This window comes from Cupressus sempervirens, chromosome 3 (genome assembly GCF_028749045.1).
Source record: "Cupressus sempervirens isolate cs-2001-9-10 chromosome 3, ASM2874904v1, whole genome shotgun sequence".
NCBI lineage: Eukaryota > Viridiplantae > Streptophyta > Pinopsida > Cupressales > Cupressaceae > Cupressus > Cupressus sempervirens.
This window is the reverse complement of record NC_143120.1, coordinates 769626417-769645671: the sequence shown is the minus strand read 5'-3', so window position 1 is coordinate 769645671 and position 19255 is coordinate 769626417.

Here is a 19255-nt window from a genome sequence, read left to right as displayed (position 1 = left end):
ATATATTGGATCTACCAATCGATGTATTGATAGGATTCATTTATATGATATGGACATTGGACATCAAGACTATGATGGACATTTGAGATTTTTGCTAGGATGGGTGATTGGATTCTTTATTCTTTATAGATTAGGTATATATAGAGTAGATCATTCTTTGGGGTGGGATATGGATGTATGGATGTATGATTTCATGCTTATATTTATGATGTGGATGGTTTTTAGATGCATATGAGAGACTGATGCATTTTTTATGCAGGATGTGATGTTTATGAGATATATGATATGACTGTCAGTTTGTGATGTAGGATATATTGTTGATGATGGGATTTGAATGGATACCATTTTTTATGTTATGTTGTAGGATATGATGTTTGATAATGATAGGTTTTGATTGTTTTGATAGTTTATGATGTATGATGTGATGAGTAGTATGAAGTGTGTTGTATGGATAGTGTTGATAGGCTTGTGAGTGCAGGATATGATGAATATCAATGATGAGATTTTTTTTGATAGGATTGATATATTTGTGATGCAATATATGATGTTTTTTGATGCTGAGTTTTGACATTTTTATGATGCAAGATATTATGTGTTTTTGATGTTGAGATTGGATAGTTGGTGATGTAGGATATGATGTGTTTTTGATGATGAGATTTTTTTTGTGAAAAAAAATTGTGTGTATGCTAAGAAGAAACTTTAATGTATGGTAAAAGATGATAAAATGAACATAAACTATGATTATGATTTGTAAGTAAATGAACATAACAATGATAAAATGAACGTGAGTTTATGATTTGTGGAGCACCTTTAAAATGAACACCAACTATGATGATAAAATGGGATGAATAAACTCACAACTATGATGATAACATATGACAAGTGATCTAAAAAATTATGATGAGGAAACATGATTAACATATCTAACTTATGATGATGTGTCTACTAAGAAGAAACTTTAAACTATGATAAAAGATGATAAAATGAACATAATCTATGAATGCCCTAGGATAATGGTCTGTGATATAAATAAACACAAACTAAGATAAAATAAAGATGATTTTTATGATTTTTGCCACACAATAAAAATGAACAGCAAAAATGGGATAACTAAACGCAAAGTTATGATGAGAACAGATGATAAGTGAACTAAAGATTATTTGATAAAATATGAGAAACATAGATAACATGTGAGGAATGAAAGAATCTATGGAGGGGAAATATGATAAGATAAATCCAAATTATGACAAGGGTAAATTAACACAATCTAGGATATTACAACATGGTAAATAAGTTGAATACTAAGATGTGGGGAGATAACAACTAGACATAATCAATTATGGTAAAAATTAGATATAGGAAAATTTATGATGGTGAGATAAATGATCTAGGATAATGATTTATGATAAAGAATGACTTTTTTTTTAACATAGAAGAGACTGATGCTGAAGAGTATGATGTTGGAAAATGTTTGACCAACAAAATCATAGTCAAGAATAGGATAGATGAATTTAGGGTGAGGATATGGAACTATGTTGAAGAACTTAACATGATGGATAGTGAAATTGTAGCCTAGGGGTTGAGAAGTTGTAAGAGTAGGATAATGAAGATATCTCAATGTTTGATCGAAAGATTTTGATAATGGAAAGATCTAAAGTTTGAGAGAGATAGGTGATGTAAAGGAAGAGGGTACCATTGGTTACAATTAAGAAAGAGAAGTAGAGTGATGGGGAAAGAGATGTAGGGTGTAGGGGAAGGGTAATCACTGATTGGTCATGACTGTGGTCAGGGGGGTAGTGATAATATGCAAAACTTTAAATAGGACATGTGTAGGAGACTCAAGTGGATGGGATTGAGTAGGAGATTAGGATGATGAGGAAAGGTTAGGTCATGGGGGCTAAGAATTACAAGGGAGCAAGGGAGGAGAGGATGGGAGGGTAAGAAAACATGTAGGAGGGGGTGAGTATGGATGTGCATAGGGATGATAGGATCCTATAATTCTTTGTATGGGAAAAAATGGTGAGAGGAAAGGGATATATAGGAAGCTTGAGAGTGAGGTACTTCATGAACAAGTATCACCATGTAGTCTGAGCACTTTATTTAATATAGGAATATTAGGCATTTTCCAAGGTTACTAAGAATCTCAAAGCTTTTTCCCCAATATTACATTAGACTGACTTAAACAAACACACAAGGATTGCCCCAACATCAAAAATGAGTCCTATAGAAATCAGCATGGAAATGATGTTGGGTAATCCAAAAGCAAATGATAGTCCCCAACTACATCATGTGATCATGAATGAAAACATGTTTGGATATGCAAGGGTGATATTTGACTAACTCACAAGCAAAAAAGACCTTGGGCAGAAGCATTCTCTCAAGTTGCCCCATTTGCAGCACACCATGATATAGAAGAACATGGCGATCATAAGGGAGGAACAACTAAATTACTTGGATAAGACCACATCAAAATATACAAGATAAAACCAAATATTAGAAGAAAGAACTAAATGTGTGAAAAAGTAACCTTTTGCCAAAGAGATTGGGATAACTAGATACGGATGAGCCAAATAGAAGGATGAAAATATTTGGAAAGGACTTAGGCATAGTACATTTAGGATAGTGACAAAAGGGACAATTATTTTCCTACAGATGATATGCTAGTGACATGGGGTGTCATGATAAAACTCAAAAAAATGTACAAGCATGACTATACAATGGATGGGGACTCTAGAACATACAATAGAGGGAAATAGTGGATATGTGTGTGAAGGGGGAGAGCTCAAGATGAGGAGATAGCATTGTTGTAATATAGTCAATGTTACATGGGTATGATACATGAAGGACTAGCATTGGTACAAGGATATTGTACATAGGGTATTGCAGTTTTTTAGAAGGATATGATACATATGTGATTTCATTATGACAAGGATATGGTACATAGAATTGATACAAAGGATAAGCTACACCCGATAGGATACATATGGTAGAGTATAAGGATATGATATATACAATGCAAGATCTACGTGGGGTGCTGAAAAATACAGCGTGAGATCATGGGGTGTGACAGAAAAACTCCTTGGAACACCTTGAAGAATGAGAAGATGAGGTGTGAAGGGGGGATGGCAAAGATACAGGTCACTGATAAATAATAGAAAGGATAAATACACTTGGCACCTAATTGCTAGGTTTTCACCAAGGTAGCTATCCAAGGCGCTTGAATTTCCAAGTTTTCACCATTGGATGCTTATTTCTCTTTACTATTTTAAATTTTTTTGTTTATTTATTTTCTATTTGCTCTTCTCTTTCATCTTCTACTCCTTGAGGGGGCAGGATACACTAAGGATTTTCAAGCATAGAATTTCTTGAGGTGAATAATATTGGTGGGATCATTCAAGACTTCACCCTCAAGTGTGGATAGTTGATAGGCCCCTAAACCAAAAGAGGTTGTGACCACATAAGGACCAAGCCATGTCGGTTCAAACTTGCCTTTCTTTTCTCAATCATCTTGTAACTTCATGTTTTCTTTAAGGACCATGTCTCCCTCTTGAAATTCGCATGGATGGACCTTCCTATTGAGGTTGCATTGAAGGTAATTCTAGTAGACCATGAAGTGTTCATAGGCCTATTTCCTTTTTTCATCAAGTAAATCTAGCTGGGTATGTCTAGCCACTCTGTAATCTCCATCTAATATCTAGCCCTACAAAGAAATGCATAGGGATGGGAGTTCAACTTCAATAGGTAATACTTCTTTAGCACCATAGACTAGGGAGTATGGGGTTGTGCCTATCAATGTACAGAAAGAGGTGCAATAGGGCCATAAGGTGGGGTTGATTTATAAATGCCAGTCATAGCCAGAATCATTGACAACTTTCTTTAGGATTTTGAGTAGGGTTTTATTAGTTTCCTCTACCTAACCATTTCCTTGGGAAGTATGGGCTAGAAAAATGGTGATGGATATGAAGGGAAGTGCACAATTCCTCCATATTGATATTTTGAGAATTACCTCCATGATTAGTAAAAATGGTAGTCGGGATGTCAAAGCAACATATGATATGATAGAGAATAAACTTGGACACTTGAACTCCTATGGTAGTGATAAGGGGGATTGCTTCTACCCATTTAGTAAAAAAATAGGTGGTAGTGATTATCCACTTGTATTTGTCTGAAGAGAGAGGTGCTATAATACCAACAAGGTCAAACCCCCAACATGCAAATGGCTATGGTGGTGCAATAGGTTGTAGATCTTCAGCATTTTTTTGATAGGGTAGACACCATTTTACAAAGTCACATGCATCGTGCTCTAGAGTGGGCCAATAATACCCTACCTGTAGGATTTTCTTAGCTAGAACTGTCTTGCTTGTGTGAGCACCATAAAGTCTGGCACGTACCTCTTTGAGAGCCATTGCAGCCTTTTTTGTTCTAAACATCAAGAGAGGGTATCATGATAGCCATGATGATATAGAGTTTAAGCTATAATAGTATAATAGGAAGCTCTGCAAATAAGGTTTCGGCATTGGGTTCCTGTGAGATGGGGAGATATGATATCATTTTGTAGGTAAGCATGAATTTCATGGTACCATGGGGATTGGGGACCAACCAAGATGTAGACTCATGTTGATTCATCATTCTCATATGTAGGCTCATGTAGTTGCTCAACTAAGAATTCATACTATATAACCTCCTGTGGGATCTCTAAAAGTGAGCCAATAGTGGCCATGGCATCTGTAACTTTGTTTTGCAATCTAGGTATCTGTAGGAACTAAAACTAAGTAAAATGTTCCTTCAACTGATCTACTAACTCTTTGTAAGGTTGAAGCTTGTCATCCTAGGTCTAATATTCATCTAGAACCTATTTAATAATGAGTTGTGAATCTCTGAAGACTTGTAGCTTTGTGATGTTCCACTCAACTGCTATCTTGAGTCCTACAATAAGGACCTCATTGTTTGAGATGTTATTGGTGCACTAAAACTATAGTTTAAAAGATTTAGGAATGTAATCTCCTTGAGGTGTGATCACGAGTATGCTAGTACTGGAGCCATGGGATGTGTAATATCCATCAAAGTTATAACTTCTAGGATGGTTGTTCTTCTATTAAAAAGAGGTGTTCATTAGGGAATTCCATAATGAAAGGGTAATCCACAACCAAACGTCCATCTGCCAAGTGATCTGCTATGGCTTGGCCTTTGATGGCCTTTTTATCAACATATTGGATGTTGAATTCACTGAGAAGCATGACCCATTTAGCTAAGTGTCCTGTGAGTATTGTGCATGATAACATATACTTTAATGGATCAATTTTGGATATGATTTGCACAGTGTAGCTCAACATGTAATGACACAACTTTTGAGTGGAAAATACCATAACTAAGTAGGCCTTTTCCATGGGTGTGTAATTGACCTCATAACCAACTAAGGTATGGCTAATTTAGTAAATAGCCCTCTCTTTTCTTGTATCACCAAGTTGTGCTAGAAGAGAACCCAGTGCTATGGGAGTAGTTGTAATGTATAATATGAGAAGATGCCCTACAATCAGAGGAACCAAAATAGGTGGTTTGGTCAAGTATTACTTTATGAGCTCAAATTTTCATTAGCAAAGGGGGTCCCACCTAAAGTTCTAATCCTTTTTGAGTGGATGCATATATAGTTGGCATTTATCAATGAGCTGGGAGATGAATCATCTAACTGATTATAATTTACCCTAAAGAGAACAAAGGTGCTTGAGTTTCTTAGGAGGGGCCATATCCATGATAGCTTTAACCTTTTTAGGATCAATCTCAATACCACGTCATGACAAAATGAATCCCAAAATATTTCTCAAGGTAATGTCGAAGATACATTTCTTGGGATTGAGCATGAGATGATATTGAGCGAATCAATCAAAAATTTCTTCGAGATGAGATAAGTGATCAAGGGAATCAAGAAATTTAACTAAAATATCATCTACATAATCCTCAAGAGTCTTATGGATTAGATCATGGAAGATGACCATCATGGCATGCTCATATTTTGCTCCAGCATTCTTTAGCCCAAATGGCATCATGTTATAACAGAATATTCCCCAAGGTGTGGCAAATGATGTCTTATGTTGGTCTTCCTCTACTATATAAATCTAATTATATCTAGAGAAACCATCCATGATTAATAAGATCTCATGGCTTGCAATGAGATGAACAATCATGTCTATGTTTGGTAATAGGAAATCATCCTTTGGGTAAGCCTTGTTGAGATCTCTGAAGTCTGTGCAAATTCTAATATCACTAGAAGGTTTTGTGACAAGTACCATGTTGGAGATCCATTTTGAATAGTCAATTAGGTAGATGATCTTTTCCTCTAGCAATTTTTCTAACTTTTCTTTAACCAACAAAGCAACTTTGGGGTGCATCTTATGGAGCTTTTACTTAGCAGGTTTAGCATTTGGATCCATTGCCAAATGGTGTACCACTAACTTGGGGTCCAACCCTAGCATGTCTTGATAGGACCATGCAAAGAAATCAACATTTTCATGAAGGAATTCGATGAGAATATTTTCCTACTCAAGTGGTAGGGATGTTGCTATATATGTGATATGTGGTATCTCGGTCAGACTGATATTGACTGGTCTAGTTTCCTCTGTCAAGACTGAAGAAATGGGAGGCCTCTAATCCTATAAGGGAAGGATGAAATCTCCATCCTTGGATGCCTTTGAGAGGCTTTCACCATCAGATATTTCCTTTATTTTTATTTCATTTTTTGAATCATTCAATGGCACTCTAGAGGAGTTTTTACCAAAGGATGGTTTTCTTTTGTTTTTTTGCATTTTTTTTTCATTTTTCAACTCAATTTTATGACTAGAGATTTCCTCCTCCCCAAAGTAACCTATTGGATCCAATTTGTAAACATATGCTGACGGTGGTGATGGTTTTTTATGTGGTGTTTCTACCCCCATGAATTTAAGGAGTGCGTGCTCTATAGAGAATTCGTCAACATGGACAACACTTGGTTGGTCCCAATCAATGAGTTCAAGGTGAGCGAGTGGTAGGTCTATAAGATTCAAGGATAATTGGCAGAGCATAGAGGCTCCTAGGATAATTTTTTCAAGGAAAATATCATCATAGGCTTTCTTTTCTACCTTTTTAGGAATGTCTTCGACCTCAAGAAGACTGTTTTGGATGTTTGTGAAAGCATGGCCTTCTTTCGTAGTGCCCCCAATTATGGGGATTTTATAGCCTAAACCTTTGTTTTTCTTTTCTTAATATTCTTTGACAAGCTATCTAATGCCTAATTTTAGATGGCCCAAACCACCCCCTTGATAATCCCATTGCTTAGTAGCAAGGCAATGTGACCAGGGATATTTTTGTTTAAGTAATCAAGAAGTTCTTCACTTTTAGGAGGTGGCCCCTTGTATAGCCATGTGTTAATGTTTGGTGTGGTTTCCTCTCCATCGAGGATCCCCCTATTAATAAATTTGGTAGGGCCCAGCTATCTAAGTTGAGAGGTGGTATCTATCCTTGGCCCTTGATGTGTCAGGCAGCCTTGAGCATGTGGATCAAGTGGTAGAGCATTGATAGAAAAAGCATCTATAAGACCGTATTCGCCACAACCTTGGTAGTTGATCTTTATTTTGGAAAGAGTGGGGGCTAAAATGGTATCTGGATCATGGTAGGTGCCAAAGGAACTAGCCATGGTGTGGCCTATTTTGATTTTGGGACAATGGTTGGTGTATGAAGCTTTGACCATATTGCAATTAGCAAAGGGTTCAGGATCTATGTGGATGCTTACCTCAATGCCATTATGTAGAAATTTGATGCACTGATGATATATGGATGGAACGGCCTTCATGGGATGAATCCATGGTCCACCAAGGAGGATGTTGCATGGAAGGTTAAGATCAACTACATGAAAAACTATTTCTTGAGTGCTTGGGTAGACTCTGAGAGGGAGGAAGATGGTTCCTTCAGTGGTGTGCTCCAAGTTGTCATATGCTTTGATGGTGATTACCTCATTAATGATATCTTCCTTAGTGTATCCTTCCTATTTGATGAATTTTTAAGTACATAGATTTAAATCTAATACATTATCTATCATGACCCATTTGACTGCAAAATCAAAAACCATGACAACTATGCGAAGTGGAAGGATGTGATCAAGTTCAACTTTTGGGATGTTGAAGGTCTTGAAGGATAGAGCACATGATGTGGAAATATGGTTGACCAAGTTGTAAAACTCAGTGGCATTTATGTCATTGGGGACACGTGACTCATGGAGAGTACTATCAAGGATCCACTAGTGTATTTAACCCTAAATTTCAACCAAAAATTTTGACCAAGTCTTTTAAATGGGTTGGTTGGTCGATTTATAAAGTAGACTTTTGTTTTTTTTAATAACATGCTCGTGTTGGTCACAATTGTGACCAATTATTTTGGTCTCAATTTCAATGCACACGATAGCATAAAACAAAAATAAAAATGGGCAAAAATCACATTTCATTTGAGTGCAAGTCAGTGTCAAGGGTTCCAGAGAATTCTAGCAAGTTGGTGTCGAGGGTTCCAGAGCATTCCAGCATTTCACATGAGGGCATAGTGTATCTTGGCATTTGACTCATCCTCTATTACTTTCAACTTTGAAATTTTCTTATCTAGTTCAACCAAGGTATCATCTTGAACTAACATTTTTTTTCTAGTTGCAACTAGATCATCGTTGACATTGCTCTTAGAAAATAATCTTTTCAATGTGATAATAGGTTTTCTTTACCATGTCAAAAATAAGAAATTTTTTTTGTGGGTTTATAAATCTACCAAAAAGAGATGGGAGAAAAGAGATGCTCCTTGTGAACGAGGGATTCCTAGATTTAGGACACTTAGCTTCACTCCAAATATTTTGATGCTGAACCAGAAAATCTATTGGGTTTCTTCAAATGGGGATTATGTGTTTGTGTTTGATTTGAATGGAGATGACATTGTCAAGAATATTTTGATTCCAATGGGGAGGCAAGGTATATGGCACAAGACCTTGGGAATTTTTATGTACAAGGGAAAAATTATATTGGTTTATAAAGGTGAGTCACCAGTACATACAGATGGTCTCATTTTTAATGAGCTTGTTAAGCTTGATGGGAACTTGAGATTTAAATATGAAGTAGTTGTATCACCCAAAAAATTGTTTCTTAGAGTAACTTGTGTCGACAAGGATTGTATTTGGGGAATTCAAGAAAGCAAGGATTATGGTGGCCATATAATTTGTTTAGATTTTGATAGTTTGAAACTTAAAAAATGGTCAGCAGAAGATTACCCATTTATGTTGATAGCTAGAAACTAGCTATCCATGTCACTAAGCTTTTACCCATGCACTTAGAATTTCTGAATCTATTGTTCTAGATGATTTCAGAATGTTATAGGGTATTGGAAATTACTTTATATGAATATTACTATAGACAAAAGTGTTGTGAGGTTATATACAGCCAAACAAACCTACCTTAAAACAATTGAATAGACTTTCTTTAGACAATGAAAGGAGGTTAAGAGGTTTCATGAAAATGCTATATTAGTGAAAATAAAACCTGATTATCCAACTTTTGTCAAATTTTCTTCAAGCATGTGTTATATATGTGAGGCATTTCATATTTTTCTCAAGAAAATGAGTGTGTGTCAAAATATGTCAGCAAAATATCAGCAAACTAATCTTTTGATGGGGTAAACTAAGAAATAGTCAGCAAAATGTGTTCCTTATATTGTGAAACAATCATTTGGATATAATTTACAATTATTCATATGCAAGGTAAATTTAATTTGTTATCAACTTGACATCATAAACATAATGTAATAGCCTAAAAAAATAAGTAGTTTATGGTCAGTTCAGGGGTAGTTACGGTTGGTTGTCGATTTTAGGAGTTATTATAAGTTTATAAAATTTGCAATGATCGATGACATGAGGAGAATGAATGTAAACCTATTTTGAACAAATAAATTATTGAATTCCCTGCATAATTCCTATATATTGACATTTTTAATAGCCTAATTCTATTTTCATAGTTTTGTACTGTGTTGCTAAAGATCCATTAGTATTGATGGTGGATTATTGAATATCCATTGCTTTGACATTTGCAGGGATTAAGACCCAATGATATTTACAAAGATCAAATCATTTTCCTAGGAATTGTCAAAACATTAATATAGGTTAAGTAAGAACATTATGAAATGTATTTTAACATTATCTTACATTCAATAAGACCTAACATTTGGGAAATAATATGGGGAAAGGTATATAATATTTATCTACAAGGATGCGGGATGTCATGCACAAAGAAACATGTGCAAAAGGTGCAAGAAGGGTCTAAGAAAATCATCTTACTACTAAGAGAATGGAGACAAGAGTGAGTAGATGTGGATTTTTCCATACAAGACAATAGGGAAGAATTGTGAATGGTATCAAAAGAAGAACTTGGAGTCTAGAAGATGTCCAAATATATGTGTATTCAAATCATGTTCAGTTCAAAGACTATTTGGAGGAGTAATCAACTACTTGTTTTGATAATAAAGAACATTCAACATTGTTCTTGGGTGAGAGATTTGTGATAGGGTAGGTTAATAAATATTGAGGTTAGTGTGGAAAATGTCTTGAAGTTACAAGGGTTGAGTTCCCAAGGGCAAGGGGAAGAATACTATCTATAAGGATTAAAGGGCATAAGATCACAATTATTCAATATATCAACACTTGATTCATTATCTGAAGAATTTTATTTTGTGTGACCTTGTTTAGGATGATGATAAATATTTCTTTAAAGTGTATGACATTATGGTGATCACCACTGTAGACACCTAAAAACCTTTAGAAAATAAAGTATTTTTATTTTCTGAAAAATTCCTGATGACATCATCATTTATTAATTAATTATTTATTTAATTTATTTATTTATTTTTATGCCACTAAATCCCTTTATCTTAATTAAAAATATTTAATTAAGGAATCCCTCCCAAAAATGTTTAAATCTTATTTAAACATTATTTCCTTATTTATTAATTATTTAATTAATAAATTGACCAAAAAACCCAAAATAAATAAAAAATTTATTTTTTGCCCAAAACTTGGCCAATTTCCTTAAGACCACTAACCTCTTCCAAAATCTTCTAATCCTTCTTTAATTTTTATTAAAGGCTAATCCCATCATTTCCTACCCCTAATCCCAACTCAAAATATGTAATTAAGATTAAATATTAATCCTCATGTTTATTAAAAAAGTTTTAATACATATCTCCTCAACCCAAACCCTTGAAATAAATAAAAATTTATTTATTTCCTAAAAATCTAATTTATCCTCATCCTAAGAAGTTCTAGACTCTTCTAGAAAGTCTTCAACCTCATCCTAGGAAGTTCTAGACTATTCTAGAAAGTCTTTATCCTCATCCAAAGTCTAGACTCTTCTAGAAGATGTCTTTAAACCTAATCCTAATCCCCTCCTAACCTTGTCACATTCCCTAAACATGGGTTAAAACTTACTAACCCAAGCCAAAGTTAACAAATATCTCCTCCTTCACCCACCCTCATTAAATGCCATCCACTTGCCTATCCCTAAGCTAATCCTAAACCATCCTAATCCATCCTCTAATCATTTGCACAAGCCTAAGCAAGCTTAAAAACTTCCTAATCAAGCCCAAGTCAAAATTACTCTCATCTCCCTCAAAATATCCCAACCATAAAACTTTATGAAGCCCACTAGGTCATAAATGACTCTTCCAAAGCCCTTTCATTGCTCTTACAAGCCATTATGAGGGTCTTTATGAAGATTTTATCCCTTGAGCCTCCTTTGCTGACTCATCCTTCCCCTTTCCTCCATCCTCTCACCCTGTGACATGTGTCACTCCCTGATCGACTGTAAGGAAGCACAATCCATGTGCTCTCCTCTCATGCAATCTGAGCCCTCTATGAGCTTTTCCCCATCCTTGCATCCTAGCCCTTGATCCCTCAAGCCCTTTGCCTATTTAAGGAATCCTCTCCCAAGCCATTTTAACACAATCCATGAAGTAAATTCATAATGCTATTTTAAGAAGCCATTTTACATCAAAACCATACACTCACACCCAAATTCCAACTCCATTTGAAGCCCTTTTTGAAGCATAAAGATTGAGCATACATCCTATCTATTTAGACAAAGCTACTCAACAAGAGAGCTTCTCATTGAGAGAGCCCATTAATGGCTCATATTATCAATTGAGAGCTCATCTTAGTCTATCTTGAAGTTTATGAATTTTGTTTAGTTTGTAGAAGCTTTATTTAAATTTGGTTTCTATTAGCATACTAACATTGCTCATATACAGCCACTACTTGTATATCTATTATTTATTTAGTTAATCCCACGCTAGATCAATCAAATGCAACTCTACATGTCTAGTTCTCTTGACTAAGATTTCAAAATCCAATATGGCAATTGGCCATGGACAAAATGGGAGCTTGAGAAGCTTAAACCTATGCCAAGTCAATTAGATCAGCATCAATTGTTCTAGTTTCTTGACTAAGATTTCAAAATTCAATAGTGCAAAAAAATTGACCATGGCCAAAGTGGGAGCTTTAGATGATTTATCCAAGTATCCATCCTTAGGTCCTCAGGATGTAGTAGAAGAGGCTGCAATAGGGTTTAGGGTTTAGGGTACTATGATTAAAGTAATAAGTGCTATTGTCAAGTTCAGAAGGCATAATCACCTGTACAAAATTAATATGGTCAATGATCAATTGGAAGGCATAATCTCCATTTTCTCATTGTAATCTAGATACATGTTAACTATAAAACTTAGAAGGCATTAAGCTGGTATCTAAATTTTAGATTCATATAGGCATCATATTTAATGAACTTTGGCTACAAACCATCTTTGGGAAGGATCTCCAATAAATATATCTTAGAGAATTAGTACTGCAGTGTAATGTCCCAAGGTGATGTATTAGCTTATTTTGCTAAATTTTTAGAAATATAATACAAATGATAACACATTTTTTTAGTTTTTATCATTGAGATCCCAATATGAGAAAGTTGAGAATATACAGTAGCTAGGATGTGAATAGTAAACAATTTATTTCACTTACCCAATTTGAACAAGTTAAGAGTGTATGGTAGTTGGGGTGTAAACAAGAAGAAATTTATTTTTCTTATTGGTGTTAAGCTACATAGTAGATAGGCTAATCTAGAGAGTCAATGACAATTGGTGGTGCACTAAAAGTGTTGAAGGTATGATAATGCAAGAAACAAACTGGAGTTGTCTCTCTCTCATTTTCAAGAAAATGTTTGTCCACACATGCTTAGAAGAGAAATAGTTCATTAATTAGTGTGTAGTTTATAGGTAATCAACATAGATATATTATGCATAGGAAAAGGAAACAAATGAGAGAAATAAGAATGTTAAATGATTATTAAAGATCATAATGATGCAATAAACAAAATGCAATGGCCTTTCACAATTTATACAGTTAGTCTATTTATATATCTTTATATACAAGTACAGACCAAAACTTGATGCTCTCATGGAACTAGGCTATTGAAAGTAGGGGTTTCCCCTATAGTAACAAAGAGAAAGCTACCACACACACACACACACAATTAGTTAGTTAGTTTCCAACATCACGATGGATATATATAGTTTCTTTCATCAAACAGTGGGTGTTTAATATAGCCATCGACAATATATAGGTATGAATTAGTATAATAAAAGTGATGAATAAATATTAGAGAATATTATGATGCATAAAACAATTGCAGTCACCTCTCATCTAACAATTTTCCTTGTCTAAGTGTGTAGGCATGCACACTGCACACACATGATGACACAATTTTGTGAGAGATAACTGTAGTTTTTTTTATGCATCATCGTGATCTTTAATGTTCAATAAAATTTGTATTGCATTCACAAATGTTGTAATGCTTATTTATTGTTGATAACTACATTCTTATAACCAACCACTGTTTAGTAAACTACTACATTTTTGAAAACATATTTAGGCAATAGGAATAGACTTTCTTGATAGAAGACTTTGCACATTACAGCGTTCTCATGTATTAATGAAACGTTCTTTCTTTAGGCACATGTTGTAGGTTACATTGGTTATTAGTTTTATGTATTATACATATTTATGCATAATTGTTGGTAGTTTATATTATATATTTCATAATAAGTTACCAATTGTTGATAGTCTACACATCTTATAAACCAGTCATTGTTTGAGCCATTTCTCTTGCTAAAGCATTCTAAGGAAATAATGACAAACTTTCTTGAGGCAAGACTTTGCATATTATAAAATTTTATTTTGATCTTTCAAATTTAAGCCTAAGGATTGATGACTTTTCTCTTCTTAGGTACATCAGGTAGGTTTAATTCACTATTCTATTTATATGCACTTTTAAGGTGGTTTTGTGATACATTTTTTTAACATATAATCATTAATAGTCTGAACGTGTATGTGTAGACTATCAAATTTGCAAGCACCATGCAAAATAGATCACATAAATTTTCTAAAAATGTGCATATAAAGATGTATGAGACAATCAATTATTGATCAAATAGAAGTAAGATGTCAAGAAAATTGCTATTTTAAGGACAACATTTTTAGGTAAACTTCAGCAACATAACAGGCATCTGTAAAAGAAAAGTGAGGTTTTCAAGTCACTAATAAGAGATATTCATGACATTGACTACAATATCAAGAAGTATTGATGGCATCATTCTTAGAATGACAACTAACACTAAAATAGAAAAGTGTATTTGAACCCTAATTGAATCTGAACACAAAAAAATTCAAAAAAAATTATAAGAAGCCTAGGGCTATAGTAGGGTTTGGTATCATCTCTTGAAATTTTTACTATTGATTGGTGAAGGGTTTAATATTGTTGAATATTATTTCTATATTGTATCAATCAATATAGAAGTTTAAATCAATTTGAAAGTAATATGCTCATCACTGTTTCTGATGTTCATCAATTTTGTGTATGTGATGATCCACTTTTTTATCCAAATGATGGCTTGACATAATGGCCAGTCTGAAGTTTTTTTTTTCTATTTCTAATATTTAATCTTATTTCTTATGTGATGTTCTTGTTAAGATCATTCTCTCTGATTGAGGTTATATGCACATGCAATCTTTATTTCTTACCAATGGTGGATTACTTCCACCCTCCTTGGTTGCTATAAGGCTCTTGGAGTCCTCAGTATGCTACTAAAATAAGGTTTGATAACTTAGTCCAAATATTCATGTTACTTTGGGTTTCAATTTAAATGTTTCAAAAATTTCCAAGAATTAATGAAAGTTTCTAAAGCCAATTTTTTTATGGTCATTTAAACTCGTTCTATTTTATGTTTATATTAGGATTAAATGGAATTTATAGAAGTAGAAAGTACCATCTGACTTTGTGTTTCTTTGTTTGTTTTGAAGTGTAACTTGCATTTCTTGGAAGTGTTCCACAACATAGATCTCCTTCAACAAAATTATCTAGGTTGGACAATTGGTAACTTCTTTTCTTTCTATGGAAGATTGTAATTGACAAAATTTAAGACCTTTATAGATGTTGTAATGAAGCTTTTAATGATATGATTACTCATTGGATAAGTGGATTATTGAAACAAATAGACCAAAATATTGTGTGTTTTCATTTGGGTGGCTTTGAAGATTAAATGTTATTTTAAAAATAATAACCCTATTTCTTGACAAGAGTATGTATATAACCATTAAAAATATCTGGAACTATATCTTGGATTAGAACTAAAATTAACATTAACATCTTCTTCTATTCCAAAATTTTGAATCTATAATATATGATTTTGATATCCTTCATGACCAATGAATACCATAAATTTGTCTTCAACTCAATCTGAACTATTACTATACTTCCATTCTACTTCTTTTTACATCAACTTATCATGGAAATTATTATCAAATATTGATGGTATTCTTTTTATATAAATTGGATAAGTGGCATTGGTGGAAGTTAAATAATCAACTCTTTTCTTTTCAAAATAGAGTTCAAGCTTCATTGCATCGAAGTCTACTTAAATAATAGGAGCTAAGAAACTGAAGATAGTACCTATGCCTTTCGAAGTCAAGTTGCACTATAAAATTTGACATATAATACCAAATTTAGCATATTGATATTTTGACTAGTCACTATAATTCTTTGTATCAAAATGTGTCATAGAGCTAGTAAGCATTCTATTTCTTTTAGAAAGTGAAATTCTCTTACCATATGCAACAAGACATCACCTTTGAATTGATTTCTCTAATGAATGGTCTTTAGAACCTTCTTATTAAATTCAACCAAATCTAAGTTAATTTTTTTGGGTATTCTACTATCTTCATTACTTTTGAAGAACAAATATTAGTTTTGTTCAAGGTTAAGTGAGCTTCATTTGTCTCCAAGTTTGTAAAATTATCATCCATGCGAAGTATGTGAAAAATACTTTTTTTGTGCTGGATGCTTCCCTATAATGTTTGGATATTTAGGCTCTCTAAGCCATATCAAAGTGGTTTTTTGATGTTACAAGTGATTTTGGATCTCATATATTACTTAAAGCTCTGACTGTTTCGTACACTCCTTTGGTTTTGACTGTTCCAACATAGTGACCTTCAAAATGACTTAAAAACCATGAGCTTACAAAGAAAATACACTCTATTTGTATCCTTATCACTCCAAATCATCAACAAAGTCATGATCAATCTCATCTATGAAGCGTATTAAAAGCTAAGGATTTGGAGTGACTCTGTCATTTCATTTTTTTCAACATCTTGTTGAAACCATATAATGCAATCTCATCTATGAAGCATATTAAAAGCTAAGGATTTGGAGTTACTCGTATACAATTCATTTTTTTCATTCATTATATGGTTTGAACAAGTGTGTAAAAAAATCTATTTTTTATTATGAATTTTCTATTCACTAATCTATGTTAAACTAATTAGCAAAGGTTTGGTCCTCTGAGTTACATCAATTTTGAGAAAAAACCTAACTTTTAATCACCATATCTTCAATGAATTTTAATGTTGAGGTGATCCGAGTTTGATCATTTTTTCTCGATACAAGTTGGTGTTGACTTTCCTTTTTATTATTTTGCAGATCTATTGCTATTTATTTAATGTGCAATTGTGGAGAACTTTTCATATTATCGACTTTTGTGTTTTTGAGGTTTTCTTACAAGTAAGAAACATTACTTGATTAAAAATTTCACAATGTCTTTTAGACTCTTGTGGGGTAGATGTTACACATCCACACCTTGGAGAAGATTCTAGTCCATCAATAGTGGCAGTAGGTCTTCAATATAGATCATTGTTTGATGTTGTTCTGGTTCACACAATTCATATGAGAAATGTGTATCTTAATAGTTTGGGTTTGGTGCAAATGTCAGGTGGTTGCATCTCAAGATTGGCTTGAAGTCACAAAGAATTAACTTGGGGAAAACTTTTACAACTTCACACACCATGGATTAGGGATGTGTTCTGAATTACTAAATGATGAAGAGGAGAAAACCCTACAGAGCACAATTTCTACCTTGATTATTATGCATTTTATTAACACTGAACCAACCAATGAAATTGAAAATTCTTAGAGAAGTTACTACTTCTCAAAATTAAAAATATGATTTTTGTAAATTCACATGCTACTTGAAATTTAAAGTATGATATTAGGAAATTTGAATGATTATTTCACTCTGATTCTTTGCAGGGAGCTACTAATTTCTTTTTGTAGAGCAACAAAACAAAAGCCTCTACGAATCATATTTTATAGGTAATTTATTTCATTTTGATTGGTTATTGTGGTGAGATTTAGTTCTGAATTTCTTATGTCTCCTTAGTGACAGCTTTGGTATTTATTCAGAGATGGTGTAAGTGAAGGATAGTTTTACGAAGTTCTACTTTATGAATTGGATGCTATTCGCAGGGTCAGTTTCCTAATACTCACTATAGTACTTTCTATTCAATTGAGATAGACGCGGCTCAATAGTTTTTTTGTATTCTCTTTGGATTTTGTTTGTATTCTCAAATGGTAATATTACAGGTACTTCTTTTTTGGTCAATTTTTGTCAAGTTGATCCTCCAACCCTAAAATAGATCACTAAAGAGATGAAATGTATCTCATTTTATGTATTTGTTATTCACTATGAAAAGTATTCTTCGCATGATTCATTTTAATGGTTCTTACTATTAATTATCCCATGACATATTTTTTAGGAAATGATAGATTTTATAGGAGGCTTTATGACCTCACGTTGTGAAGATTTGGGCCCACCATATGTACAAGGTGGAACATCATAACTGAACTAATTTTATCCCACTATTTTTTTTTCATATCATTAATTGGTGCAACATTTTTCCTTTGATTCAAGTCCTTTCTTATAATAGCTATATCTAACAAATTTTTTTTTTTTCTTGAAAGGTGGAACTTCCAAGATAAAAATTTAAAAGATGAGCTCATCAAAGATATAGACCAAGAGTTTGGTAGTAATATTTTTTATCATAAGAAATTGTTACAAAAAGCTTGCAAACATCTTAAGGTTGTGAGGGACTCATATAGAAAGAGTTTCATCCTAAACCTAAAGTACGAGCATCCTCCCTTTTTTTCAGTAAGGGAGTGGAATGAGTTCATTTTGGATGCAAAGGAGAAAGGGGAAGGTCAAAAAGAAAGTACACTAGCAAATTCGAAAAGGTATGCAATAGTATTAACTACTAGTACATTAATGTAATAATGCACTAATTAGTACTAATCTTTATATCTATATCATCTAACATATTTCAAACTTTTCATAGGTTGCAAGACACATCAAAGCAAACAAAGGCTAGGCTAGAAAAGGTTGGGTAGCACAAACTTAGCTCTGGGGGATATTCTAAAATTAAAGCACGAGTTGTAAGTAGCAATAAATGAATTGCAGAGAAAAATATTTATAAAATGAAAATAATTTTTTTAATTAATAAAAAATGCAAATAAAATGTAGGGCACTGATTTTAATATGGAGGCCAAGGAAGAACACAAAAGAATTGCCTTCAAACAGGGCTATGCAGCCATGGCTAAATGCCTGCGGCAAGCTTCCATTGCCCCAACCAAACAGTCTCTTGCATCATGTGCACAAGTAAATATGCCAAAAATATATATTAGAAATTGCATACTTGAGCAATAATCTATTTGATAATAATGTGCATGACATTGCAATGCAGCATGTTAATCATGACACAAATCATACACAGCATCATGAAGCCCCTGGTGTACATTGTACTGTCAATGGAGGTGTTCATTTTTTATTTAAAACTAAT